Source organism: Lethenteron reissneri, chromosome 13, assembly GCF_015708825.2.
Source record: "Lethenteron reissneri isolate LAM-NWPU_2019-01 chromosome 13, ASM1570882v1, whole genome shotgun sequence".
NCBI lineage: Eukaryota > Metazoa > Chordata > Hyperoartia > Petromyzontiformes > Petromyzontidae > Lethenteron > Lethenteron reissneri.
This window is the reverse complement of record NC_083791.1, coordinates 12,320,372-12,330,217: the sequence shown is the minus strand read 5'-3', so window position 1 is coordinate 12,330,217 and position 9,846 is coordinate 12,320,372.

Sequence of the window (9,846 nt, the reverse complement as noted above, 5' to 3'; positions counted from 1 at the left end):
GGGCGGGCGGGTCGGCCTGGTCTGCCGTGAGTGGCGTCTGCACTGCACCACGCCTGGCACGCGCACTCACCTGCACATGGAGGAGATGGTGAGACACCTGATCACCTGCTGGGTCGTCACGGTGGCCGTGCTAGGTGAGCCACGCATGCTGCTTCCCACGGGCTAACTTCACCGTCTACATCACTGCCATCATCACCATCATCATTAGCTATTATCAACAGTATCATAAACAGAATAATTCCCATCAATTTCCTCGCTATTAATATCACCAACAGCACAATACGTAATAGCTATCATGCCCATCATCATCATAATGTGCATCAGTAACTACAGCATTGCCATAATTTCCATAATCATCATCTTCAGAAGCAGCTTAAACTCATGACCACCATCACATTCACCATCACCACCATCACATTCAGCATCACCACCACCATTTCCTTGCACACCTTCACTACCATTGTCACCATCAGCAGCATAATTACCATCATCATGGGACCTCCCTTGCCAGTATCAAAATATTATAATACGATTTACCCTTTCTGGCAATAAAACAGTTGTGTTAACAGCAAACTAAAATGTATTGTTTAATGCAGACACGATTCTTCGCAAAAGGTTTCCGTTTAGTGTTTTCACATCTTAACACCAGTTTTATTGCCAGAAAGGGTAAAACCTATTCTTATACCATCATCCTCATCGTCGGTATCTCTCCCATGTCTCTACCCCCATGTCTCTACCCCCCCCCCATGTCTCTACCCCCCATGTCTCTACTCCCCATGTCCCTACCCCCCCCCCCATGTCCCTATTCCCCATGTCTCTACCCCCCCCCATGTCCCTATTCCCCATGTCTCTACCCCCCCCCATGTCCCTACTCCCCATGTCTCTACTCCCCATGTCTCTACCCCACCCCCCCATGTCTCTACCCCCCCCCCCATGTCCCTACCCCCCCCCCCATGTCCCTACTCCCCATGACCCTACTCCCCATGTCCCTCCCCGCGCGTCTCTCCACTCCCCCCCACCCCCTCTCATTTCTCTCCGCCGTCAGTGTGCGTCTCTCCGCTGCGCTGCGGCGACGCTGCCGCCTCTGGGCGCATGGTGCCCGTGAAGGAGCCCAGCTGGGCCGGCAACGTCCCCTGCTTCGCCTGCGAGCTGGAGGCCAACGAGACCTCCATGGTGTGGTGCGTGCGCCCACCCGGGGTGGGGGGGGGGGGGCATGGGGGGCGGTAGCTGTTGGCCAAGAAGACCGCCAGACACGCAGGCCCACAGTCGAACCCAGCCTCTTGAGGAGTGTGTGAGGCTTGCGTAAGACTAGGAGTGTGACCGCGTCTCAAGGCGCTGAAAAGACACAGTGGGCGCTTTGTGTTGTTGGGGCATAGGTCTCTACGCGTGAGTCTGTGGGTCTCTACGCGAGTCTGTGGGTCTCTACGCGAGTCTGTGGGTCTCTACGCGTGAGTCTGTGGGTCTCTATGTGAGTCTGTGGGTCTCTATGTGAGTCTGTGGGTCTCTACGCGAGTCTGTGTGTCTCTACGCGTGAGTCTGTGGGTCTCTATGTGAGTCTGTGGGTCTCTACGCGAGTCTGTGTGTCTCTACACGTGAGTCTGTGGGTCTCTACGCGAGTCTGTGTGTCTCTACGCGTGAGTCTGTGGGTCTCTATGTGAGTCTGTGGGTCTTTACGCGAGTCTGTGGGTCTTTACGCGTGAGTCTGTGTCTCTACGCGTGAGTCTGTGGGTCTCTACGCAAGTCTGTGGGTCTCTATGTGAGTCTGTGGGTCTCTACGCGAGTCTGTGGGTCTCTACGCGTGAGTTTGCGTGTCTCTACGTGTGAGTTTGTGTGTCTCTATGCGTGTCTATGGATCTCTACGCGAGTGCGATTCCGCTCGTGCTAAGAGCGGCCTCTCGCTCAGCCCTCCCCCCCCCCTCTCTCTCGTGGTCGCTAGGTGGGCCCTGGGGGACGAGGTGGTGTGCATGTGGCCGCCTGACCCCAACCCCGTGGCGACGATGCGCGTGTTGTGCCAGCACGGGCGCGCGCCGGCCACGGGGCTGGTGTCCACGTCGCTGTGCGTGTTGCACGCCGGGATGACCGACTTCGGGAACGGCGCCACGGTGCGGTGCCAGGCGAGCGAGACGGCGAAACTCCGGAGCGTGCAGCTCAGGGCCAAGATGCGGGCCGGCTCTCGCAGTGAGTGATGACGGGGGGGGGGGGGGGGGGGGAGTGCAGCGTGAGAGATGGAATACGTGAATGGGTGAGAGTGTACGTACGCGTGTGTGCGAATGCGTGCGAGCATGGGCTCACCAACAGTACTTGCCCCAAAAACAACAGCCTGTGAAAAGCTACGGGGATTTTCAGCTTTCTATTACATGTTTGTGTATGGCTCAGCACGTGTGATTATACACGTGTGCTTGTGTGTGGTTATAGAGGGGGTGTGTGTGTGATTATACAGGTGTGTATGCAATTATAAAGGTGTGTATGTGTGTGGAATGATACAGTTATGTGATTATCCAGTTGTGTGTGTGTGATAATACAGCTAAGGTGTGTGTGGAATGATCTCCCGTCCAAACAGGTTGGGTGAGTGGCGGTGCCAGTACTCCCAGAATGCACCAGGGCGCCCTGGCAGCCTGCGCAATGCTGGCGGCATCTCTGCTGGCATGTACGTGCGTGCCCACACACACACAGACAAAGATTCCCCGTGTAGCTTTAACAGACTGTTGGGGTCGCACACACACGCAGCTGTTAGTGAGTAGCACCCATGAAGGCCGACACGGCACCTGGCAGGGGTGGGTGGCCAACGCCACGCCCGCCCGCCTGAGGGGACCTAGAGGAGGCCCAGGACCAGTTAAGATATTTATTACCGGTGTTGGAGGCCGTGAGCGGGAATCGAACTCGGGTCGCCAGGTTTGTAACACAGCGCCCAAACCGCTGCACCACTGCTCTTTATACTATACACGTTTATAGTATAAAGATGTGGGGAGGGGTAGTGTAGCGCTTTGTGTGTATATATAGATGCTTATATATATTATACCATGTTATTCAACTGGTTTCGTGTTACATAACCGGTTTAGGCTTTTATCGGAATGCGTGCAACAATAAACGGGGGTTTATCACCTCGTTAACTGGGAAACAAAGGCAGCAGCTGCTGGCCCTCTTCCAGTACGCCTGGGTCAGAGTGTGGAAGAGTAGGCCGATTACCACTCTCGGGCTCCCCCTGGCGGAGTTCCCCGTTCCGCCGGCGTGGCGTGAGTGCATCAGTTGCAGGGGCTGCGCCCTCTGCCGTAGAATTTTTGTTGTTTTATTCCAGCCGTGCGGGTTGTGCGTCCACGCGCCCCAGGGGCAGCTGTCCCTGTGCGGCACAAGCCGACTCGGCGGCTGGGCCTGCGAGCCGACATCTGCGAGTAGGTGGCGATGCTCGCCGCTGTGTGTGTGCGTGCGATTCCAAGGTAGCGATGTGCGATGTCATTTTAATCCAATTTGGCAAATTTTCACCGCGATGTGGACACGCGATGATGGCCTCCTGCTCCTTGTGTCGACGTCGCGGGGATCTTTGACGTCCGCGTGGTCGTGCACGGTCCATACCGCACACGCCGCAGTGGTGACCAGGGTCGGCCTGCCGGATTCACATCACGGACGCGCTGCCGCTGAGCCGTGTCACCGCCCCCCAGAGTTAGGGGTCAGCAGGCTTGGCATCTTAGCCGGGCGATAGTGGTGGTAGTGGCTATGCACGTGGCTAATCACGTGGCCTGTAGTCCAGCACCGTGGAGGTAGCGAGGGTTGGTGGATTACACAGAAATGCTGTGAAACTCCTGATTGGGTGTGGAGGAGGTGCCATACCCTGGCTAGCCAGGAGAAGGCAGTAGAGCAAGTAGACGACTCGCCACCTGTGTCCATCTGTACGGGGATAGAGTGGTGCCCCCTCGCGCAAGGCGTGGGTTAACTCCGTGTGCTACGGTTTCCTCCCCCCACACCGTATCGCAAGCCCGACTCATCATGAATCGACTGGAAACATCCAAACGTAAACACCCAATGTAGCAGCAGCAGCAGCAGGACCCTCCTGAAAAAGAGCCGTACGTCTCGGTGTGGCCCTGCTGGATCAATGCAATAATGATCGCTCTCGCATCACGGTATCGTCTCGTGTCCCGCGGTGCGCGCGTGGAGAGGCTGAGGCCGGGGCGGCAGTGCCGGGCTCGGCCACGGGGCGGCGCTGTGAGCGCGCGCATCGCCACGCGAGCTCAGTCGGAGCAGCAGGAGGTGTGGGAGGGAGTGCGCCAGTGGGTCCCTGCCACGTTTTAGCCCCTTCACATGATCTGTCTTCAGTTCACATGATCTGTCTTCCGTTCGAGTGAAGTGTTTGTGGATCCGTGCAGTGGGCCGTGTCCCGTGAGTTTACTGGCTCTGTGCTTGAGGCTGATGGAGAGTTTGCAGGTCGTGAATGTCGAGCTGGGGGCTCCGGTTGAGTTAAAAACCAGCAAGCGATTACACGCCTCCTCCGTTCCATCTCTGTCTCTGCATTTAAAACAAATGTACATGTTGTTTTACTTTAATGCGGATGGGGAGGGTGGTGCCTGACACAGCTGAAGCTTCTGGGCACCACTGCCAGCGCCGGTATCCGTAGCACGTGACGGTGCGCGACGTCTGTGCCACGTCCAGGACACTTGTGACACACGCGTGTCACCCTGTGTGACGCGCCTGTGACACGTGGCACCCTGTGTGACGCGCCTGTGACACGTGGCACCCTGTGTGACGCGCCTGTGACACGTGACACGCTGTGTGACGCGCGCGTGACGATGTGCGACGTCTGTGCAGGATTGAGCTGGGATGGGGAAGACGAGGGAGGAGGAGGAAGAGGAGGTGACAGTGGCTCCCGGTGACTCCACGGCCCCCTGCACATTGATCTGTTACTGAGCATTTCCTGCTTTTATCATCGTCACCATCATCATCGCCAACACTCCAACTACCATCATGATTGCCACTCTCAGTTCCATCATCACCGCCATCATTACACACATACACATACAAATAAACAATTATGTAAAAAAACTTTTGAAGCTGCGAGTCGTGCCAGTGAGTTGTTGTTTGTCAGCATCTAGAGAGACGTCTGTTGAGTTGTGACCACATCCAGCACGCGTCTTGCTCTGGCTGTAGCTCCTGTCGGAGTCACGCCGACTCCAGACTCCAGCCATGAGTGCCACGGCTGCCCGGTGGGGCCGGCTGCTGCTGCCTCCTCGTGCTCCCGGCACTTTCATTGGTCTCCTCTCCTCGCATTCAGTCTCACAGCTCACTCCACACTCCACGGCAGCTTCTCCCAGCCCTCGATCAGTCTCCCTCCTGCCTTGCACCAGTGGCGTCGCCATAGCCCTCCTAGCCAGCCGGTCTCTGTGTGAGACCCCTGGGTCTCTGTGGATCTATGCGTCTCTGTGCGAGTCTCTGTGCGAGTCTGGGTATTGATCCGAGTCTGTGGGTCTCTGAATCTCTGCAGCCCTTCCAACGCCACCGTCTGTGTCGCTTCTCATCGTTGTGCCCAAACCATCCTGACCCCCTTCCAGAATCCTCCACGCTCCTTTCCCAGGGAGCTTCCTTGCGAGAGGCGACGCCCCGGGGTGGCCCCCCGAGCGTTCGATCGGCTCCTCACGCGAGTCTCGTCCCACGCGAGCGAGCCCACTCGCGCATCTTGTTTTGTTCCACCGCACAACCGAGCGAGCCGGGCTGCGCCGGGGCCTGGGCGACCCGGCCACGGCTCGGGGAGGTCGCCGCCGTTGGTTTTTTGTTCCGCCGCGAAAGCCGAGCCGTGCCGCCGACGTCACGTGCGGTGAACGAGTCTGGGTCGCGACGTGGGACTGTGGTTGACCCCTGGCCCTGCTTGGCCCCAAGCTCGAAGCTAGATCCCGATGTATTATCACGAGGCGAGCGTATCGCGGTTTTGCTCTGACTCCGCTCGGCAAAATGGCCGGTGGTAAACCCTCCCGTACCGAGAGCGTGCCAGTGGACATGAGGGGTATTGCAGCCGAGTATCCGTGCCGCCGCGATGCCACTGCGATCGTGAGCTGCCCCTCCAGGGCGGCTCGGTTGGGCACCTCCGGGTGGGTGAGTGCGGTGGGGTTCTATGCCCCCCGTCCCAGTTCAGGGCGGCTCCTTGGGGCGACTGGGGAGGCGCCCGGGGTCGAGTGAAAGAGGCCGTGGCGCACAGCGCCGGTGATGTCGCCATCGCGTCCTTCCTTCTGCCAAATCGGACCTCGCCTCGGCTCCTCCGGGGCCTGCCCGGTCGCCCGTGACGCACCGCGCTGCAGCTGCCGCGCAGCCTCGGCGGCTGTCCCGATGCACGTGGCCTCGGAACGGCGGATTGCTATTGGCCAGAGGATGTTTGAATCGACCAGTGACGATGCCCACGTCACGTGTAACCCGTTTGACGGCGCAACTCTCGCGTCTCCCGTTCTCAAGTTCATATCCCGACACACCCCGCGGCACACCCCGTGTCACACCCCGTGTCACACCCCGCGTCACACCCCGTGTCACACCCCGCTACACACCACAGCCCGCCATACCCCACAGGGCTGGGGTGTTGGGGGGTGCGAGGGGGCGGTCGGGACGCGATTTGACGATGACGTCACACGGTGGTGGGTGTGAAGTATAATTATGGTGCTCACCCCAACACTCACCCCAACACTCACCCCAACACTCACCCTCACCCCAACACTCACCCTCACCCCAACACTCACTCTCACCCCAACACTCACATTCACCCCAACACTCACCCTCACCCCAACACTCTCACTCAAACACCCCACCACTCACCCTAACACTCATCCTCACCCCTACACTCACCCTCACCCCAACACTCACCCCAACACTCTCACCCCAACACTCACCCTCACCACAACACTCTCACCCCAACTCTCACCCTCACCCCAACACTCACCCTCACCCCAACACTCACCCCAACTCTCACCCCAACACTCACCCCAACACTCACCCCAACACTCACCCTCACCCCAACACTCACCCCAACACACTCACCCCAACACTCACCCTCACCCCAACACTCTCACCCCAACACTCACCCTCACCCCAACACTCACCCCAACTTTCACCCCAACACTCACCCCAACTCTCACCCCAACACTCACCCCAACACTCACCCTCACCCCAACACTCACCCCAACACTCACCCTCACCCCAACACTCACCCTCACCCCAACACTCACCCCCATACTCGCACTCACACCGCAACACTGACACCCAACCTTCACACTGAACTCCTGACACCGACTCCACACTAACAAACACCTGAGTACAGTGCTCAAGTTGATCCCAACCCTGCCATCAAATCTGACGAAGACGCCACCGCCTCACCTGTAAATGGGTACACTATGTAAATGAGCACGCTGCCTACAGACCAAATGGGCTCGCCTTGTAAATGGATACACTCTGTAAATGTGCGGTCGGCCTCGGCCACCTAATCTGAGGTCCTGCGGTTCGCTCAGGAATGGGGTAGCGCCCCCCCCCACGATCCACATCCACCACCACCCCTCCCTCACCACCACGACCCCTCCCTCACCACCACCCCTCCCTCACCACCACGACCCCTCCCTCACCACCACCCCTCCCTCACCACCACCCCTCCCTCACCACCACCCCTCCCTCACCACCACGACCCCTCCCTCACCACCACCACCCCTCCCTCACCACCACCCCTCCCTCACCACCACCACCCCTCCCTCACCACCACCCCTCCCTCCATCCCTCCCTCCCTCCCTCCCTCCCTCACCACCACCACCCTCCCTCACCACCACCCCTCCCTCACCACCACCACCCCTCCCTCACCACCCCTCCCTCACCACCACCCCTCCCTCACCACCACGACCCCTCCCTCACCACCACGACCCCTCCCTCACCACCACGACCCCCCCCTCACCACCACCACCCCTCCCTCACCACCACCACCCCTCCCTCACCACCACCCCTCCCTCACCACCACCCCTCCCTCACCACCACCACCCCTCCCTCACCACCACCACCCCTCCCTCACCACCACCACCCCTCCCTCACCACGACCCCTCCCTCACCACCACCACCCCTCCCTCACCACCACCCCTCCCTCACCACCACCACCCCTCCCTCGCCACCACCACCCCTCCCTCACCACGACCCCTCCCTCACCACCACCCCTCCCTCACCATCACCCCTCCCTCACCACCACCCCTCCCTCACCACCACGACCCCTCCCTCACCACCACGACCCCTCCCTCACCACCACCACCCCTCCCTCACCACCACCACCCCTCCCTCACCACCACCACCCCCTCCCTCACCACCACCCCTCCCTCACCACCACGACCCCTCCCTCACCACCACCACCCCTCCCTCACCATCACCACCCCTCCCTCACCACCACCCCTCCCTCACCACCACCCCTCCCTCACCTCCACGACCCCTCCCTCACCACCACCACCCCTCCCTCACCATCACCCCTCCCTCACCACCACCCCTCCCTCACCACCACGACCCCTCCCTCACCACCACGACCCCTCCCTCACCACCACCACCCCTCCCTCACCACCACCACCCCTCCCTCACCACCACCACCCCTCCCTCACCACCACCCCTCCCTCACCACCACGACCCCTCCCTCACCACCACGACCCCTCCCTCACCACCACGACCCCTCCCTCACCACCACCACCCCTCCCTCACCACCACCCCCCCTCCCTCACCACCACCACCCCTCCCTCACCACCACCACCCCTCCCTCACCACCACCCCTCCCTCACCACCACGACCCCTCCCTCACCACCACGACCCCTCCCTCACCACCACGACCCCTCCCTCACCACCACCACCCCTCCCTCACCACCACCCCTCCCTCGCCACCACCACCCCTCCCTCACCACGACCCCTCCCTCACCACGACCCCTCCCTCACCACCACCCTTCCCTCACCATCACCCCTCTCTCACCACCACCCCTCCCTCACCACCACGACCCCTCCCTCACCACCACGACCCCTCCCTCACCACGACCCCTCCCTCACCACCACCCCTCCCTCACCACCACCCCCCCCTCACCACCACCTCTCCCTCACCACCACCCCTCCCTCACCACCATGACCCCTCCCTCACCACGACCCCTCCCTCACCACCACCCCCCCCTCACCACCACCCTTCCCTCACCATCACCCCTCCCTCACCACCACCCCTCCCTCACCACCACCCCTCCCTCACCACCACCCCCCCCTCACCACCACCCCTCCCTCACCACCACCCCTCCCTCACCACCACCCCTCCCTCACCACCACCCCTCCCTCACCACCACCCCTCCCTCACCACCACCCCTCCCTCACCACCACCCCCCCTCACCACCACCCCTCCCTCACCACGACCCCTCCCTCACCACCACCCCCCCCTCACCCCCACCCCTCCCTCACCACCACCCCTCCCTCACCACCACCCCTCCCTCACCACCACCCCTCCCTCACCACCACCCCTCCCTCACCACGACCCCTCCCTCACCACCCCCCGTATGCTAGTGGCGAGTTGGCGGGGGCTCGTGGGTTGCCCTCGTGGCTGGCGAGACGGCCTCGTCCCGGCCACCGCCACTCACCAGCTGGACCCCCCCCCCCCCCCGTGTGGCGGGTCGGGGCTCGCGGCGCCGCCCCCGCACCGAGGCGGCCCCGAAAGACAAAGGACCCCCGTGTAGCTCACACGGGTTGATGGGGACAAGTGTTGTTCGCGAGTGGCACCCATGAAGGCCACCGCTGCGCACCTGTGAGTGGCTGGTGTGTCACGGCACCACGCCGGGCCGCCTTTGTCTCCCCAGTGGTGACGTTGACGACCCACTGCGCCGCTGGGATCGTAGCGCA